This window comes from Cheilinus undulatus, linkage group 3, assembly GCF_018320785.1.
Source record: "Cheilinus undulatus linkage group 3, ASM1832078v1, whole genome shotgun sequence".
NCBI classification, from domain to species: Eukaryota; Metazoa; Chordata; class Actinopteri; order Labriformes; family Labridae; genus Cheilinus; species Cheilinus undulatus.
The window spans coordinates 12,243,248-12,262,544 of record NC_054867.1 but is presented as its reverse complement, the minus strand read 5'-3'; the positions used below and the strand labels follow the sequence as shown (position 1 = coordinate 12,262,544).

At 38.4% G+C, this 19,297-nt stretch overlaps 1 protein-coding gene across 1 annotated transcript in view; it reads right to left on the bottom strand.

Annotated features, from left to right (window-relative positions):
- LOC121507462 (contactin-4-like) overlaps positions 1-13,997 on the bottom strand; it is a 268,675-nt gene extending 254,678 nt beyond the window's left edge. The window contains exon 1 of the mRNA XM_041783800.1: positions 13,547-13,997. The gene's annotated coding sequence lies outside the window, so the exon portion shown is untranslated. The remainder of the gene's footprint in view (positions 1-13,546) is intronic.
- Between the last annotated feature and the right edge of the window lie 5,300 nt (positions 13,998-19,297).

Genomic DNA, 19,297 nt, shown 5'->3' with positions numbered 1-19,297 from the left:
AACAGTGATCTGTAACACACTCAGTCCTGGTCTCCTGCAAGTTTCACTCTGATCCAGCCGAGCCAAGCATATGCTAAAAATAAAACTCCACTATGCCACTACCCTGTCAAGTCAGAGTGGGAGTCAGCGCTCCACATGATGGCACAGCATGTGTATCCATATTTGCCCTTAGTGCAACCTTGTAACCTTGCAAAGCAGATGGATACGCCCGTTTCCTAGTTTCTCACTGGCAAATCCATCTTACAAAGCTCCCATCTGAACCGTTTGGGCCCGGTTAGAAAGTGACAGGACCAATCAGCTGCGAGGGGCAGTACTTTGAGGCGCAGCCGAGTCGTGACATAAACAGGCAGCAGAAGGGGCTGGTGCAATTGGTGGAAGAGCTTAGCATGGATGCTGCTAAAACACCCGTTTTATCAGAACTTGATGACATTTCTTCTTCAAAAGAAGAACAAAGAACAGCAGTGAGTTGTTTTCTTTTCACAAACGACAAAAGTCGAGTACTGACATGTCTATAGTCGCCATGTTTCACGTTATTCCTCTGTAGGTGCACACGCGCAGCTCGATAGCGGCTACGTCACGTATTTTGTTGCTCTGATTGGCCCGTAGATATGTGACAGACTGAACGTTCATCCAATCACACTCTGAGTTTTTTTCAAAGCCTCTGCCTTTTCCCAAACGTTTTCTATCAAAGCTTTCCCAGATGAATGTGTGAAACAAATACATCTGTTGTGTCAGGTTAGCAACCTTGGACATTGGGCTGTGTCGCACAGCATGTGTTGTTTGCAAGGATGGTCATTTATGTGGATAATGTGCTTGTTTTCGCTGATAATATAACGTAACATGTAGTAAAGATGATGCGCTGCTGAAAATCATCAGGGAAGAGAGAGAAGTTGATGCAGTGATGTTAGCAAGCACTCATAGTGCCGTATTTGCATGAGGGCAAATACGGCACTATACCAATGTTGTAGCGCTGCAGAGTTGTCATGGAAAGTTTAAAGAAGGAAAAACAAAATTTTTCTACGGTGAAACAATGCAGATCTCTAAGTGTGAAACCTGCACGACTCGCTCACATGAGACAGCAGTCAGTTGGTGTCTACAAAATTCAGAAGGCTTCACAAACTTCACTCATTGACCCGACAGAGCAAAGATGGCTTTCATGACTCAAGCCCTTTTAGGTGCTTTCTCTCCCTCTGTCTCTTTCTCTCTTCCACATGTGCATCTCATACGTTCAGTTATGATTTCTTTAAAATTCAGTGCCCTCACATCTGTGTTACAGCTCATTTTTCAAAAGCCTTGCGCATCCCGAAACATCTAATAAAACTACATTTTGATAACAAAAATCAATCAAATAGAAATGCGTTGTTGCCACAAACAGTGACTAAAGCAGAAACCAAATAGGTCAAAGTTCATCATCATACAGTCAGGATTCAACAGATCAGGGAAGCAGCTTTATCTTTTGAAACGTGTTCTCCAGGTCCAGAGAATGACTTAGAAAGTCCTAATTTTGCAGTGGATCAACTCACAAACACAATTGTGGTTGCAAAAATTAAAAATGTGAAAAACAGATCCTATTCCTGTAATGTAAGAGCACAACTGTCAGGCATCATTAGACCACTGTACGAATTATGGAGCTTTATTTCTTGCTAAAATGTTACACTCATGCATAAGAGTGTCCTAAGTAGTGTCCCTCTACTCTAACAGCATATTGGAAAATAAAAATCAACTACATTATAAGAAATAAAGTGTAGGGGCACAGATAGCCTAATGGTTTAAGGCGCGCCCCATGTATGTGGGTGACCTGCGGCCCTTTCCCACGTCTCTCCCCACTCTCCTGTTTCTGACTCTACCCACTGTCCTTCCTTATCAATAAAGAAAATTGCCATCAGAACTTTATTTTACTTAGTAAAATGTGTTTTCTTTAGAGAACCTGTCAATATCAGTTTTTTACATACAAGTAGTTAATTAAGGGAGGCATCCTCTTTTCTCATTTGTCCAGGGCTTAGGGATTGTTAAAAAAAAAAAGCAATATTTCTTATAAGAATAGTTGATTAATAGACAAAGAATCAATAGAGTACTCAATTACAAAAATAATCGATTACTGCAGCCTGACTCGCCACTAGTCATAGCCCCTCTAAGCTCAGTTCATTCAGTGATAAACCCATGTAATAATTTGTGTTCTTTACAGTCAGAGTCCTCTGTTATTTTATTTCCTCCTGGTATTTTGTTCTAATGCTTTTATTATGACGCAGCCACATTGTAAAGGGATGTTTTCAGTAGCAACTAAACACAACTCAGCAAGAAAAATGAAGCTTAAAACCATGCACATTAAATTACAAGCTACAACACACTGAGAACCAAACACAGACTTTAAAATCTTTCTGTGGTCTCATGCACAGACATGGGTTGAGCTTGACATGGGGCCTCTTTCAAGGGGACATTGAGGTCTGTAGCACTCAAGTAATTTTGAAATAACAATCACTCATTTTTTAATAGGCCTATCATTATTAACCTGACATGCCAGATAGACTCTCATATCTCTATTGCATGGATATATTTAACATCGCTCTGGGAAAGCTCCCATAGAAAGCCTTTCGGAAGGGCAGTACTTAAAAAAAAATCTCAGACAGTGATTGGATGAATGTTCTGTCACATTCATGATGGGCCAACCAGAAAAACAACACTACTCTTGAGCTGACAGGCTACCGCTACCATAGATTGTTAGTGGCGGAGCTTCTCGGTGAATAAAACTGAAGCCAAGGCCGGTTGAGAGACGTGCATAAACAAGCTTTCAGTGGGGCTTAATGTTCTTTTCTTTTCTTTTCTTACATAAATGTGGTACAGTTCCAATTAAACTGCCACTTTCCTACAGCTACATCCAAGCTAACAGCTACCACGGCACCAGCCTTTGGATACACTGGCAAACCCCACCCCTAATGATCAAAAACCCATGCTGAAGCAAACCTGTAAAATAGCAAAAACATCTTTTCCGTCATGCTTTGCCTTGTCATGCTGTCAAAGCTTTCAGTGTTGTTCCCTGCCACTGTTGTAATAGAGGACTGCTGTCCAGTTCTGACAAAACTGCCGCTGTTGCTACATCTAAGCTAAACCCTCCACTAGCAGCCATCGTACACAATTCTCACAAACTCATGCTGAAGCAGGTCGGCAGAAGAGCGAAAACATCTTTTCCATCATGAAAAGCTTTTATTGTCATTTTATTTTTTATTTCATACACAAAAGTTGTCCAGTTGTGATAAAACTGCAGCTTTTTTGTGGCTACATCCTAGCTAATCTCTGCACTGGAGGCCATTGCTAACGGCTGGTATACCTAAACCCTGCCCATAGCTACCACGTCATTTTCCTGAAATGATTGGTCGGTTTTGGTCTCTGGATTGGAGCTTTTCAAGATGGATTTGCCTGACGACAGACACAGAGCCTGGCAAATACATCTGCTTTGCAAATTTAACATTATAATACCTTTATATCGACAAAAGAATACAAAACTGACACAAATTTGAGTCTATATTGCCTACCTCTACATTTTAACATCTTACATTGCTCAAAACAGCATCTGGAACCATGCAACATCCATTTAATGCTTACTTGATTGAAAGGCAGCATTGTAGACATGGCCCTGATTTCACTCATGATCATGTTACATCAGTAATGACAATACACCAATCACAATGCTATTGTGTTGTTAATGTTTTTGTCATAAAAAACCTCTCTGGTGTCTCATATTAATTCAGCTGATCCCTTGTATTCATCATAATTTAATGAGGCCAGCTCTTATCTAAGATGAAGAGATAATTATCTAAGAGAAATGATACGTATCAACAACTTTAACCATCTCAATATTTATGGATCCAACGCTTTTCTGATGAAAATGGCTTATTTTATTTTATTTTTAATGGATCTGCAGTTTGAATCTTATCCAATGTTTCACACCAAAGACAAAAGGCATTATTTTCTTCTTTGTTGTTATTGTCCTTGGTTTAAATGGATGATCCAGCTAATTGCTCTTTGATTCAGTGACTACAGAATCTCATTTATCTCAACCACAGACATCTGAAATGGTCTGCTAAACAAACAGTGCCTTTATGGAATGCCTAATTATTTTATACAAGAAACAGATGAGATTTTGAAGACCTGTGCTCCGGATCATCGGAAATTCACTCCAAAACTTGTTTCAGTTCTTTGCATGAACAAAATGTTCCTCGCAGATGTGGAAATTATTATTTTTTAAGTTTCCTGTCTGGTTATCAAAAAGTAATAAAGAGAATTTAATTGGAGAAATAATGAATGTACCAAATGCAATAACAAGGGATGGGTCATCATTTCCAAATATTATCATAAGCAAACATCCACTGAGCATCTGCATCTCATGCCTGTTACCATCTCAGCATCTTAAACTATTTTAATCTGAAGTGTGTGTCTGGTCGTGGTGTGTGTGGCAAAGTGTGTGAGAGGGGAACATGATACTACATTGACCAACCTTTGAAAATTCACTTCCAATCATCTTTGAATACATCAAGGTGAAACTGTGTATATTAGGGTGCTAATAGGGTGCTTAGATCAGTGGTCAGAGCGACTGCCCCACAAGCCGCAGTCATCAATGATCCACTCCCACCAGCAGACTGCTGCTGCACATCATCCCATCGCCTTAGCTGTCCTTACAATAAAGGCTAAAATGGACTAGAATCAGCTTTAAAAAAAATGTGTTTATCTCTACCAGCGTTAGCTTAAATGATCAAAAGAATAATTTAAAACTTGTGGCTTCGGACTCTAGTTTCTTGGCTGTATGAATAAAACAGCAGTAAAAAGTAAAGGTATTTACAGCTGGGATAAACAAGATAAAAATAGCAGGATTCTTGGTGCCCAGACTGATCTAATAATAAGTTTTGTTGTGTAAAATGGAAGCAGCAGTACTAAATCCAACCATACCCAGTAAAATAATGGCATGTTTGTGGCTACCCCTGTCGAAATCTGTTTAGCATGTTTTGTGCAGCTTTATCTCCCAGTCTGCTGTCATGGAGTTGAACAATTACGAGTGCTTTCACACCTACATCGTTTGACCCAGACTTTTCAGTTTAATCTGAACCTAAATAACAGGTAACCCTAACCTCCTCTGGACCATGGTCTGGACCAAAACGGGTGGTCTCGGTCCCGACTGAACTGAAATACGGTCCGGTTAATGCCCAGTGTGAAAGCATTATTTTGAAAGGTTTGGACCTTCGTATTAACAGCAGGAAACCACAGCATGAGAGCCAGAAAAATAAAATCCAACACCATAACAAAATCAGCCGTGGAAGCACATGGGGAGCAGAGGAGAGCAAATTGACATTTAGTCTGACCATATTATTAGCGGGACAACTGGAAAAAAAAAAAATTAAAAAACACAAAATCTCCAACTGTTTTTCAAGAGGATAAAAGACAGAAGATATGAGACGACAGGTGAACAGCGCAACCTTAAGATAAAGAAACTGCAGCAACACTACTCACGTTCTCTCCCGAGTCAGCGTTACATGCTCTCAGGATTGCAGACTGCCTTCTCCTTTCCTGTCTACGACGGTAAAGTTGTCTCGTCTAATGATGAAGCTCGTAAGGCCAACTCAGGCTAGCCATATGCAAGACTACCCATAAGGAGGGATAAAGGGGAGAGTTCTCCAGGGCCCCGCCAAATGGAGGGCCATGGTGGTCAGCAAAATCATGACCCATTGTAAAGTTAAGCTATGATAACCATATTTCATTTTTTTCCCCTGAGAAACAACCAATCTTCTTGAAGCAACAAATAATTTCTTTATTTTCAGTATAGCCTTCTTCCAAATTGAAACCCTTTTTCCTAAAACAGAATAATAAAAGTGGCAAAAATGTGTTTGAAGTGGCACAAATGGGTTAAAATGGTAAAAACAGGCTGAATGAAAGGTAAAAAGGATTACAACTGGCAAAAATGAGCATAATTAAGAGTTAAATGTGGTTAAAGTCTGCAAAAATTGCATATAAAAGTGATAAGGGGTTAAAAGTGGCAGAAAATGAGTTTACAGAGGCAAAATGGGCAGTAAAAGTAGTGGAAAGGGTTCAAACAGTGACAAACTTGCTTAAATAGTGAAATGGGTGAAATAGGATTTAAAAGGGGTAAAATAGTTAAAGGTGGGAAAAAAGGGTTAACAAGCAAAAAAGAAATAGGTAGAAAACGGCAAGAATTGATCAAAAGTGGCAAAATGGCAGAAAAAGTGATGAAAAGGGGTTAAGAAGAGGCAAAATTTGGTAAAAAGGAGCAAATTGGGAAAAAACTGCTAAAAAATTGATAGAAAGAAATTGCTTATTAAAGTGGCAAAAATGTGCTGAAAGTGTGGTTAAAACTGTTAGCCAGGACAGCTAGCATCAATCCAACTGATCACACACTGATATCATCAATAAATCTGACTGAGGAGGGGACATTCGCTGGGTTTGTCAGGGGCCCAGCTGAATCTGTGGGCGTGTCCAGCTATATTCACTACTTTTCAAGTTGGCACTGTTTGTAAATCACCAATAATATGATGGTGGAAATGACTATTTCATTCTTTATATCTGCATAAAAGCTACGTACATTATTGAACATGCTGACACGTGCCGGTCAACTAGCCAACAAATGCAAACTATAGAGACACAACCCACGTAGTTAATGATGATATCACAGAGGTTTGTCATGTCAAGTTTGACATTTGCAATGATAACAGTGTGAAACCAAGACCAACCAAATCAAACATATGCAATGTAACACAAATGTGAACCTTGGTACAGCCTTTTAGGTGGGAAAGCACTCTAAAATAAAGTTACAAATTGAGTAAGAAAGTTGTAGCAGCACAGTAGAGAGTGATTTTTTTGTCCATATTTAACCAATACTATCTACATCATTTATCCCTTGCATGTGGTTGTGGAGGGCTGGAGCCGTTGCAGCTGTCACTGGGTGAGGGGCGGGGTACAGCCTGGCCTGGACTGGTTGCCAATCAATCACAGAGCTGACATACAGAGACAAACAACCAGCCACGCTCTCACTCACACCTATGATCAATTTGGAAGAACCATACCCTGTCCAACAAAATTTGAAACAGGAACCTTCTTGTTGTGAGGCAACAGAGCAAACCACTGTGCCTCCATGTAGCCTTCTTATTATATTTTGCTTCAGCGCATTTTTCCTAAAAATAGATACACTGCATCTTTTGTACCGGTGCAGCAACAGGTCTATGACCCTATCACACAATCACAATACTGGAACTGGAGTCAAAGTGATGTTAAAATTCTGAAAAAAAAAAAAAAAAGAAAAAAAAAGTTTATGAAAATGGTGGTTGACATGGATGGCATTTTAAAAGGTAAAACTAGTGGGCATTATTGATTCCTTTGCATTATTTCCAAGAAGTGTAATATACATTTAAAAATGATATTCAAGAATGACATTTAACCAGTGACACGGATTAATATATATCTCAATCTGTCAGAGAAAAATGTTGTTCTTAGATGTACAAAAAGAAACATACAAAATGTCCAACATCAAGTGGAGCGAGTGGAAATCCTTGTGCAAAATGCTGCTGCTGTGATTTAATCAGCTGTTATGAATAGCTGTAAAAACACAGTGCTCAGGATATCTTCACCGGCATATTCAATCGCTTAATTTAGATTTAAAGGGGAAAACCACGTGCAGAGCACATTACTTGACGTGCTGAGGGAGGAAATATTGCTTTCACACAGCAGCAGCCACACCCAGTGGAGCACAATACACCTCTGTAAATGTGCTCCAGTGTTATCTTCCCTAAAAACAAATCTTTGTTACGGTGGCGTGTAGAAACAAGGAGATGCATGAGCCCGGTCTCATCCTGAGATATCCCAGAAAAAAAGGATGTTTTGAATGCCTTATGTAAGTTCATTGAATAATGCAGCACTCCCGGCACTCAGATCCCCCCCTGAAGTTGGTTGCTGTGTGGCGTTGCTCTTATTAAGCACTCAATTAAAGCCATTCCCAAGGAGAGGCAGTGTGCAGCGATGTTTGAATTAGGAAACGTTGTGGGCTCAGACAGTCTGCGAAGAATTACCCCAAACGACCGTGGGTGCCTTGAAACCAAAGGCCTGGAAGTGACAGAGCATCATAAAGCATTGCTAAAGCAGGGAAATTTCTCTAATATGATTGGATTACAAATAGGGCATTTATAGAACCAATGAGACTAGATAAATAGAGCAGGGAATGAAGCTGTCTCAATGAGCCGCCTCGGATCTTTTCCTCTTTTAATCTAAATATTAAAAATGAACAGAGAGATGGGAATAGGTAGAGAACACAGAGTAGCTCTACTATATTATTTTCAAGTGTACTTATCCCTGACAGTTTTTGGCTCCCAGTTCACAGCAGTGTATAAACAATCGCTTTGATGGTGAAGATGGGATGTATCTGTGTGTCAATTACACTTATTCATGACCTCCCTTTGACTGAATTAGGCAACAATTTCCATCTCTCTTATGAAGACGAGTGCAGTGGGTGGAAGATTTGTCTGCAGACTTGTTCAGTTAAAAAAAAAGATTTGTTTCAATATAATTCAGTCTGTGCTGTGCAGAAAACATCAGACAAGAAGGCAACTAAAAAGTGCTCTGAAGAACTTTTCTGCACTAATTATATTTTTTAGCAGATGTAGTCCCAGAAAAAAGGGAACTAAAATTCACAAACCAGTTTTACATGATATATCCTTGCAATTAACTCTACAATCTCTTCCCTTCCTTTTAAAGCCCACTCGCTGAGCTACATCCACTTTAAAAATGAAGTTCATTTTTACTGTATTTCTGTGGCTTGCTGACACTCCGGGTGGAGCAGTCTAATCATAAAAAACACAATTTCTATTAAGAATTTCACAAAGGAATATATTTTTATAGCATCCAGCCCTGCTTGTCAAAGAGCTCATGATGCCGGTTGCAAATAGGTAATGCACGGCGTACACAAAACCACACTGCACTCCGATAAAGTGGTAGCAGAAGCCTGCAGCTTCCTCATCCATTATAGTGCTGTGGAAAATCTCACAGTGCTGTTAACTTTGAAAATCCAACAGAGTGAGGCAGGAAAAGCAACAATGATGACAAAAAAAGTGACACCTGGCAATTGTTTCTATTTGCTACTTGCTACTGTGTTTACCTGGGAAGAGTGAATTTAACTTGATCTGCAGGATAGGAGCAAAATTACACTCACTTCAGATAAAATAGAAGCATTTACAAATAGAGTATGTGAACGCTGAGGATACTCAACACAAGTGATTTTTAACAGGAAAGTGGCCTCTAACAAGAGGCTGTGAAATGGAAAAATGCTTGCTTTTGCTCCAGTCTGTTTTTTTAACAATTCACTACACTATGATGACAAGCAGCTATGTATCTTTTAAATTCACCAACTGCATATTTTGCTAATCACTCAATCATTTTGTCAAATATTAACAGAAATCTGAAAATGTCTAAAAATGATCTGAAATGTCACCTCTATCTGTTGTAATTTGCTGCTATAATGTATTTTCAGTTTTAGATTTAAATAAAAAGATAAACTTTATTCATAAACAATGTCTGCCACTTACATTCATTAAATAACCACATTGCAAATATTACAGACTAAGAAACATTCATAAATAAAACAGAGGAAAAGGTCAGAGGTCTACTCTGAGATTAATCTATGTATTAGGGGTGGACCGATATTGGTTTTTCAGAGCCGATAACCAATATATAAAGCTGATGCACATTTATTATGATGAACAAAATGTACTTAATGTGGGAAAAGTAAAATTGCATGATGAAAAAAAAAGAATAAAAATGCACAATTTAGCCCTAGCTCTATCAGCATGAGAAACAGCACAGAGCAAAACAGAAGGTGAAAACACACACTCACTTTATCAGTGACACCCAGGCTTCAGTGTTGATCGGCAATACTCATGTTACATCTAGCCAATCAGACTTTGTTTAAAGGACATTTCGTGACACTAGAGAGTGAAAATAAAGCCAGAAAGGAAAACAGACGTTTCAGTCGAACTAAAGACGCACACCTTTTGATTATTTTATCTCTAAAAAATCTAATACTGATAACAATAATCGGCCAAATATCAGTGTCAATTAGCCTATCGGCAAAGCCATAATCAGTCATCCCCTATTATGTATAGAACTGTTTCAGAACTGTGGCTAACTTTAGCTTTAGCTAAAGCTAGCAATGTAATCGACATCACTACATAAGCCAAGTAGCTGAGTTATCTTTAGCAACATGAGCTTTAGCAAACATAGTTAAAGCTTATGTTGCTACATAGATGATGTAGCTATGACATTACATAGCTGCTTTGTGAGCTTAGCTTTAGCTGGGTTAGCCACATAGCAATATTATCTATGTAGCAAAGAGCTACGTAAGCTCACTGGCTGTGTTAGAATGTCTTCATGGAGGATGAGACTTTCTCCTGAAAGCAGACTGTTTACTGAACTTTTTAAAACATTTTGTAATCAGGTGTTGCAGGTTAGGTTTTGAACTTTGAACTAACTTCTGGTTAGCTTGAACCCGTACCCTAACCTTATACTGAAGTTTGATCTGTTTTCATTTCACAGTCTTTGTTTCAGAAGTAGTTATATGAAAGGGTGGCTCACTTTAGCTTTGTTAGCTTTAGCTTATGCTCACATAGCTACGTTAGCTACAGAATTAACAATGCATCAGAAGCCAGTGTAGCTAAGTTTGCGTCAGCATCATGAGCTTTAGCAAGCGTAGCTAAAGCTCATGTTACATACATAACATAGCTGAGTTCTCGTTGCTGCTTTGTGAGCTTAGCTTTAGCTATGTTGGTTACGTAGCAATATTATCTACTTAGCTAACAGAGCTACGTAAGCTACTCTGGCTGGGTCAGAATGTTTTCATGGAGGTCAAGCTTGATTCTGTAAGCAGACTGTTTGCTGTGTTTTTTAAAATGTTTTGTAATTAGGTTTTGCAGGTCAGTTTTTAAACTTTTGGGATCCTAACTGTTACTTTAACCCTTAACCCTAAAGTTTAATTTATAGGCCTATTTCTGCTCTAACAGATGAACAGTTTGAGGGGGTGGCTGTCAGAGATGTATGGTCTGCAGCCAGACCCCACTCAGCAGTTTGGTGATTTTCCACCTTAACTTATAGCACTAAAATATATTGAGTTTATTCTCTAGTCAGAATGGATATTTGTCTGTAGATTAAAGAAAATCCCTCAAACCATTCTTGAGATATGTTCACAATCAAGGGAAGAACATGAGGCTCAGCGAACTGACCATAAACCTTTGGCCTCCAAATTCTAATTAGTTAATCCTTCACAGTGTCACAGAATATTTGTTCAAAGTCTGGAAACTGCTTCCAAGTGTTCTTGACATATCTTGTTCACAAAAATAGGCCAGGTGATTACATTATGGTCAAACAACCCAAGAACATAATCCCTACCACCCTGGTTGTGCAGGAGCATAAAAATTTAAAATGTAAGTTCAGTATCAAATCAGACAATAAAGCAGTTTCAAAATTACTGAGGTATTTGATTAACAGTACACCTTGTGTTTTCTTTCCAGTTCTCTCAACTCTTCCTACCTCTTAATTTAATACAGTAAAAAGAATAATAAATGTCTGAACTGCTTTGTTTAAATAAAAATATAGCAAAAAAATATGTTCAGTTAGATATTCTTGTCTGATCATAGTCATTGATAATGGCACGGTAGTAAAGATTTCCCTACAGGCGCAAAAATACACAAGCAAGTTGACAGCTAAAGCAGCACACATATTTATCTCCCGCCCTATCCAGCTTCCAGGCCTCACTTGTGCCGTTTTAACATCAGGGAATCTGATGATGAAGGACATGTGATGGAGTTTACTTCTTGCTCAGTATGTAAGACGACATATAAGATATCTGAGAAAATTCCCCTTCAAAGTCACAGACTTCGGAAACATCGCCTCCCTCGTGTATACTCCTGTGCCAGACGCCTGCGCTAGCTTTCCTGGATATATATAAAATAAAAATGACCTGAATGACACATTTCTTTGATACGCCCTGTGGAAATGCATAATAAAATTTTAATGCCACGCCTCTAAATGCACCTTTCCCAAGATACTTTTAATGTCACTTCTGCGCTCAGTCACTTCCGACTGGCTTGTTTGCTTGTAGCATGTCTACTACCATTAAAGGCCTGTTTCCCTGTGGTATTGCATCAGGGCTGCATCATGGACACTAGTAGATATCCTGCCAGCCAACATGGGGTTAATGTAGCTCCATTATATGACAGTATGTTGTATGTAAAGTTTGGATCATTTGGTTGTGAGGTGAGTTGCAGAATGTGCTCTCTACTCCAAAGTCTTTAATTCAGACATTTAAAAAACCTTAAATATTTATGCTGGGTTCCACAGAGAGTCTCTGCTCTCTTGTCTTACACTTTTGAGGAACTATCATGTCTTCATGTTTAAAAAAATCTCAGCTCCTCTTTAATCAGTATAAACCTTTTTGAGGGAATATTGTCTTAATGGTTGCTAATCTTCAGAGTGATTACAGCCGGGGTCTGATACAGAGTCAATGCAGATCAGATATACACTGTATAGCAGCCACAGATTTATGAATGGAAATATGCGTGCAGCATTGCATGGCTTATTTGTCATTTGAATGCCAGGTGGTATCATCACGTGCACATTTCAACTGGCTGTAGCTGCACACGCCAACTTTACTTCATGTTTCTGGGGCAGAAACAACTCCTCAGGAGTCACTTTCAGTTAGGATGTGAGGGGGCAGTTTTGGCACAACTTGTCATGTCAGATGTGCTGAAGCTGCACAGATGCTCATATCTATTAAACATATTAAAGTCGGCTTATGTGGCATTTGCTGGCCATCAGACTCCAGGCCCACCATGGTTTGGCACAGGACAGCTAAATGAGTGACAGATGAAGGGATATTTCATCCTTACAGTGCTTATAAGGTCATAAACCCTGATGCAGCCTGATCTTCATTTAGGATCATCATAAATAAGATAAACAGAATCATATTTCTCATAAAACTTTAGGTTGTGTTTCTTCTAAAAATATATCTAGCTGTGTTGATCCTCCAATATTAAATTTTAAAGATGTAAACAGGCTGTAGCAGCCATCGAGTTCAAATTTCCCACCGTTTTTTTCCCGGTTTAATCCCGGGATATCCAGGCATTGACAGATTCTCGTGGCCTCGGTAGGTGGTCATCATCTGCGACAGCAGTTTAATCAGCAAAATCTGCAGGGATTATTTATGGGAGGGTCAACGCCGGAGGATTACTAAACATCTGCACTGATCGCAGACACGCTCTTGCACACTCGCAGATTACTTTGCGTCCACCATGGTAGTCAGCAAACGAGATCAGAGGAGGGTGAAATTCAGAGAAGGCAATCCTGAAACTGCTGCCTGTTTACAGCTGCAGGGTTTATTTAATCCGCCAAAAGTTCGGATGTGGACTAGGATCAATCTGTGCTTGAGCTGAGTTGATGGGAGATTTAACTTCGGAGGCACTCAGTAACTGTAAAGGACAGAATGTATGAAAAATAATCATCTTACCTGTCCGCTATGTCTCCAGAGAATTCACAGTCTTAGATTAATCCGCAGTATTTCTCTAAACAAAATTTGGCTCACGGGCATCACTGTCGAGTCGCTGTGTTGCTCCCAGCCCCAAAAATATCCGTGTGACTTGTGCGCAAAGACGCTGCTCTCTCTTTCTTGCAGCGCTACATGAAGCAGCTGCACTGATCTGCGCGGTTCCACTACTGGATCCCCATCCCTGCCTCTCTCCTCTGTGTGTGTGGAGCACAACTCGCTGACGGCGTGTTGTCTCGCAGGTCGCTTATTGGAAAGTGAAGCCTCGACGTGCTCACTCCCTCCGATGCGTCAAGAGTGTTTCTCCCTCTCCCTCTTTCCTTCCCTCCCTCCTCAAACTAGGCAGGAGCGGGACACGCGCACGCGGCAGGCGGAGAAAGAGAGAGAGAGAGAGGAGAAGAGGAGGAGAGAGAGCGCTGTCTTGTCTGTCTCTGCTCTCCCAACCCCACGACCAGCTTCCTCACAGCTCCGGCTATCCAAGCGGAACAGACTCCCTCCCTCCTCATAGTACAGGGCTACTCCTTCCTCACCTCCTCCTCCTCCTCTTCCTCCTCGTGCTGCTGCTGGGATGTCCAAGCAGTCCTGAATGTTGATGGACCACACAGTTTCCTCTGGAACACAGTGGTGAATGGCGAGTAAATTCAAACGGAACACATTTTATGTTTAATACTTTTTTTATTTTCAAATGTGGGAAAAAAAAAAAAATTGTTATCAGAGTGTTGCTTGCTGGAGAGCACGCGCCCTGTTGCACACGGAACTAGTTTGAGTAGTTAAAAGGGCGCGTGTAGTCTTGAGTAAGCTTTCAAATGTAGTGAGCTAAGTTACTGTTAGCATAGAATAAATTAGCTTAAATACAGCAAAGCTAGCCCTAAAGTAAAAAAGCTAGCATAAGTACAGCATCAAGAAGCTAGCCACATCCACGCTACTGTTATTATCATATTTTTAGTATTATAATCAAATTATCTTATTGTAGTGGTAATATTTATAGCAATTAACCATTTTGGCCAAATGCTGTGTTTGTATATTTAGTTGTTTGACTGCTCTGTATGAAAATGTAGTACTTTTAAAAAGTTTCCATTAATTAATCAGAAAAGAAAGATACAATTAATACAGATTAATTGTCCATAGTAGCTTTGTAAATTTGATGAGAACACTTGCCAAAAATTTCCCTTTGTGTTTATCTTTATTTCAAACAGTTAAAATAAAATTCATAAAATAATAACAGCATAAAATGTTTCCATGGAAAAAAGATATATTCAAAAAGGAGCAGGAAGAAGCCAACGCTTATCTCGCTCTGCCCCTTTTCAAAGTCTTCATCAGTCAAAAATTTACATTCATATTATTGTCATCGTAAATGCACATATTCCCAACAATACTCATCTTCATACGTCACAAATTTTCATTTATAAGACCATCCTCCTTACTATTCATGTATGCAAGCAAGCCATATTAATTTCTTATCTCTTCCATTTTATAAATAATGCATTATGATATAATTGTGCGATTTCCTTATTTTCATACCTTTCAAAAATAATTTTAAAATTAGATTTTCCTCTTAAATCAAATCTTTTTTTAATGGTATTTACAATGATAATAATAACAACAATAAACTTTATTTATATGGCACCTTTAGAAACAGAGGTTCACAAAGTGCTTTGACAATAAGCAGAATAACAATTACGACAAAACGTCAAACTCAACAGCAAAACATCACAAGAAAAACAAAACCCCAACAACAGAAGAACCCATGGAAGACTGCCAGCAGTGTAACTCAACATCATAAATCCAGTAGAACATTAAAAACACGAAAACAATGTCAAGACATTATAAAATCTCAGATATGTAAGATTCAACAGTAAAAGTGAAGACCAAGGATAAAAACCCAGAATAACCAAGACCAATCCAGGCAACACAGGAACCAACTACAAAAAAGACCTAAGGACCAGAAATGTAAAAGCATTCAAAATATAAGGAAGAGACAGAAAGGAATAGAAATGTAAACAGTAAGAAGTAGAATAAAAACAAAATGTGTAGACAGGGTCCAAAACTAACTTTTTCACTTACCAACCAGGCTGGCTGGTAAATGAAATTTTTTACCAGCCAGGCAGATATTTCACCAGCCAACCAAATAAAAATTGCTTTTAAGTGTTGTAATTTGCTATCAGTATTATTTAACATGTCATTTGGGTCTTGTATGTGATTCTCAATCAATATTTTAATAGTATGCACTAATACTAGCAATAATATATGCTAGAAGAGACAAAAAGTGAGTAAAAAGACCCTTATTATGTGTAGAACAACAAATGAACTTGATCTGTCGATTCTTGTTTTTACAACGTCACAGTTCCAACCCTCCTTTATCTGGGCTAGGCAAAATGACTCAAGAGATACTCTGGCAGAGTTACTTTAAATTTTATTTTTGGTTTATTATTTATTTATTATTCTATTTTTCTTAGAAGTTTAGTTTTCTTACGTTTGGTTTAGTTTTAAACCTCATAGTCCACTTAAGAGCCTACAACAAGTAGACTGCCTTTCAGTGCTTTGGGACGGGGAGCGGCCCACGGCAGCTACCGCTGCTCAAGAGGCACTACAACGATACGTGCTTTCATGTCAGAGTCTTCAAAAGTCTCCAGTAACACCAGAAAAAGTCTAGATTTGTCGCTAGTCGCTTTTTTGAAAAAGGGTCGCTGGAGGGGTCTGAAAACTTTCTAATATAGCGACAAAGTCGCTAAATTGACAACACTACAAGGAGGTATGGCTACAGTAACAACCAGCTATCCACCTTGGCTTGCTGTGAATGATGTCATGATTGACGCACTTATGTGACCAAAGATCGTCTCAGCCTGAAATACACATTACTCTGCCAGGAAACCAGCCAATACCAGTATTGTTCTCCAGTAACAAAAAAATGATTTTTTTCGCTGGTAAAAAATTAACTGGCCAGAGTGGCATGTGGTCTTAAACATTTACCAGCCAGAGACAAAATCTACCTGTAATTGGCGAGCGGCGAGTGTTAGTTTTGGACCCTGTGTGTAGAGATTAATAAGTCATCATATGAAAATTAAAATTCCAGACAGAAAAGATATTTGGAAGCAGATTATTTCTTGCTCTGTACATGACCTGTGCAGTTTTAAATTTCACCAAATCCATACATTTCATAATCTTGAATTTTAAAAATGTGTATGATCATGCATTCTTTTTGCTCTTTTTTTTTTTTTTTTTTTTTTGCAGTATGCAGATCTTTCGTGAGGTGCTTTTGTAAGTGTTTCAGATTTCAACACAGTTGCACTGCAAAAATGATTAATGGTAAGGGCATACATTTTCTGCAGGGCTGTATTAATATCTGTCTACAATAAGTGCACTAATTTTTTACTGTGATTAATCTCATGCTTTATTGTCCTTTTTTGTTAATCTGTGTCAGCCTCTCCCTGCAGCCAAAGTGATGAAATAATAAGTCCACTGCTCCTTCATGTTTCATTTCACTTAAAAAATTTGGGACAGCTCAGTGGACAGGTCAAAAGTCATCAAGCATTTACCTCTTAACTGCCCCCCTTATTTCCTTGAAGAATCAGAAGAAGTTCTTTTTTGTGGTTAAGTTGATGATTTAATCATTTATCTACCTATAAAAGTAGGTAGAAAACTTGAACTCTAAAAAAAAGCCATCAGTAAACCAAAGATAGCTATGTTATTGATTATAATAAATCGAGGTTACTGAGGTAGACCATGTCAGTGGTTTTCAACAGCTGCTCAGGTGTGACCCTGAAAGGTTAAAGCCAAATAAATTCCTGTCCACTGAGCATGCTCATACAGATGTGTGAGCTGTGACTTCTTCTTTTTTTTTTTTTTTTTTGAAAAATGTACATTTAAAAATAATTTATGGACAGATAATCGGAAAAATTGTTGTGCTTTTGGTTTCTTTAAGACAGGGGTGTCAAACTCAATCACAGCAGGGGCCGCATTCTGGATTCAGGACTACCCTGAGGGCCTAACAGGGTCACCTTTTTAACCACAAACTATCAACCTTGTTTCATTGGTAATCAAATATGAAAAATAAACTTAGCACTGTTGATAAATGATTTTGACATTTAAAAATTTAAAAAGATAAGTTTAAAGGCTCACAATCTGAGAAAAGTACATTTTTTGGTTCAAAAAGGTCAAAACATGGAATTGAAATTGAAAAATAGTGTTTTTAATGGCAAATATATTAGAAAGAAGTCAAATTTATCAGTTTAAAAGGTCAAAATATGACATAAAATGTGTAATCATGAAATTAAAAGTCAAAATATGGTTCAAAATTTTAAATTGTGAAAATGGTCAAACCATGGGATTATGAAGTCAAAGTTTTGAGTTGAAAATATGAGGAAAAATACAAAATAATTGGTTTAAAAGGTCAAAATATCACCTAAAAATTAAGACTATGAATCTTAAAGCTCAAAATATTATATGAGAAGTCAAAATGATGAGTTGAAATGCTCAAAGTATGAAATTAAAAGTCAGAATCCAAAGTTTGAGTCCTAATTGTGAGATGCTAAATTGAAAATGTAAAATTAAAACACAAATTAATTTCTTTTCCCATGTTTATCTAAATATTTTTACTCCTTACTTTTTCAGATTTTGTAACTTAACAAGGATATCTGAAATCATCAAGGATAAGTTCACATTTTTATACTTGAGGAAATCTGCAGACCTCATACTGATGGGCCAGTTATTTTACAAATATGAGATCATCTTGTGGGCCGGAATAAACTGTTCCAGGGGCTGGATTTGGGCCCCCAGGCCTTGAGTTTGACACCTGTGCTTTAAGACTACCTTCCTCTCTGTTTCGCACCAGAGCCAAGTCAAATTCTTCATGTCAATATGCCAATCACAACACAAAGTTTTCTATAATTTAGAAGTCACTACTAAATCACTTAAGGACTCATACAAAACAAAAGACAGAGTGACTATTCTGTAAAGTTACCACAGTTGCCATAGAAACTTGCAAACTTTTCCTCCTTTAATCAAAGGTGTAAGTGGAAGAAATGCCAAGTTTCATTGTTCAGGATGAAGTTCATGTCTCTACATTTTGTTTCAGTCCAGGAGGAATCCAGACAATGCACTATCACTTAGGTTTGCACACCCTCAGTACACTGAGGGATGGTGAGGTAAGACTTGCAGAGAATTTATGTTTATGCAATGTAAATAATTTCAATTGTCTCTGTGCCATCATTTGCCATAATTGGCACGTGTTGCTACTTTGTGTAAATACTGCTCATTATGTGTTCTTTTGAGTTTCCACTGAGACTGCTTTCCTCTGCTGTCTCTCCTTGGGCCCCTGCAGACTTCTTTGGTGCATGTCTTGGAGTTTAAGGTGCAATATGCTGCCCTCATGGTGAGTTGATTTGTCTTAAGTTCTTGGTAAAAGTACAATTCATGCATGTCTTATATTTGCAAGGAATTTCCTGAAGCAATACTGATTTGTTGTTGAGTAATCTAGGGACTCATTTTAGTTTACATGTCATGTTAACACATATTTTAGCCAGCTACACTGTGATGTCCCAGTGCATGTGTAGAACTTACTTCTACTAAAGTTGCTGTTATTATTATTAAATAAGACCAAAGGAGTGGTGTCAGTCCCTCACTAGTCACTCAATGGCCATGAAGTAGTTGGGGCATAGAGGTCTTTGTGTGGTTGGCAGAAACTCCCCACCAATCCAGACTGTGTTTGATTTTTAC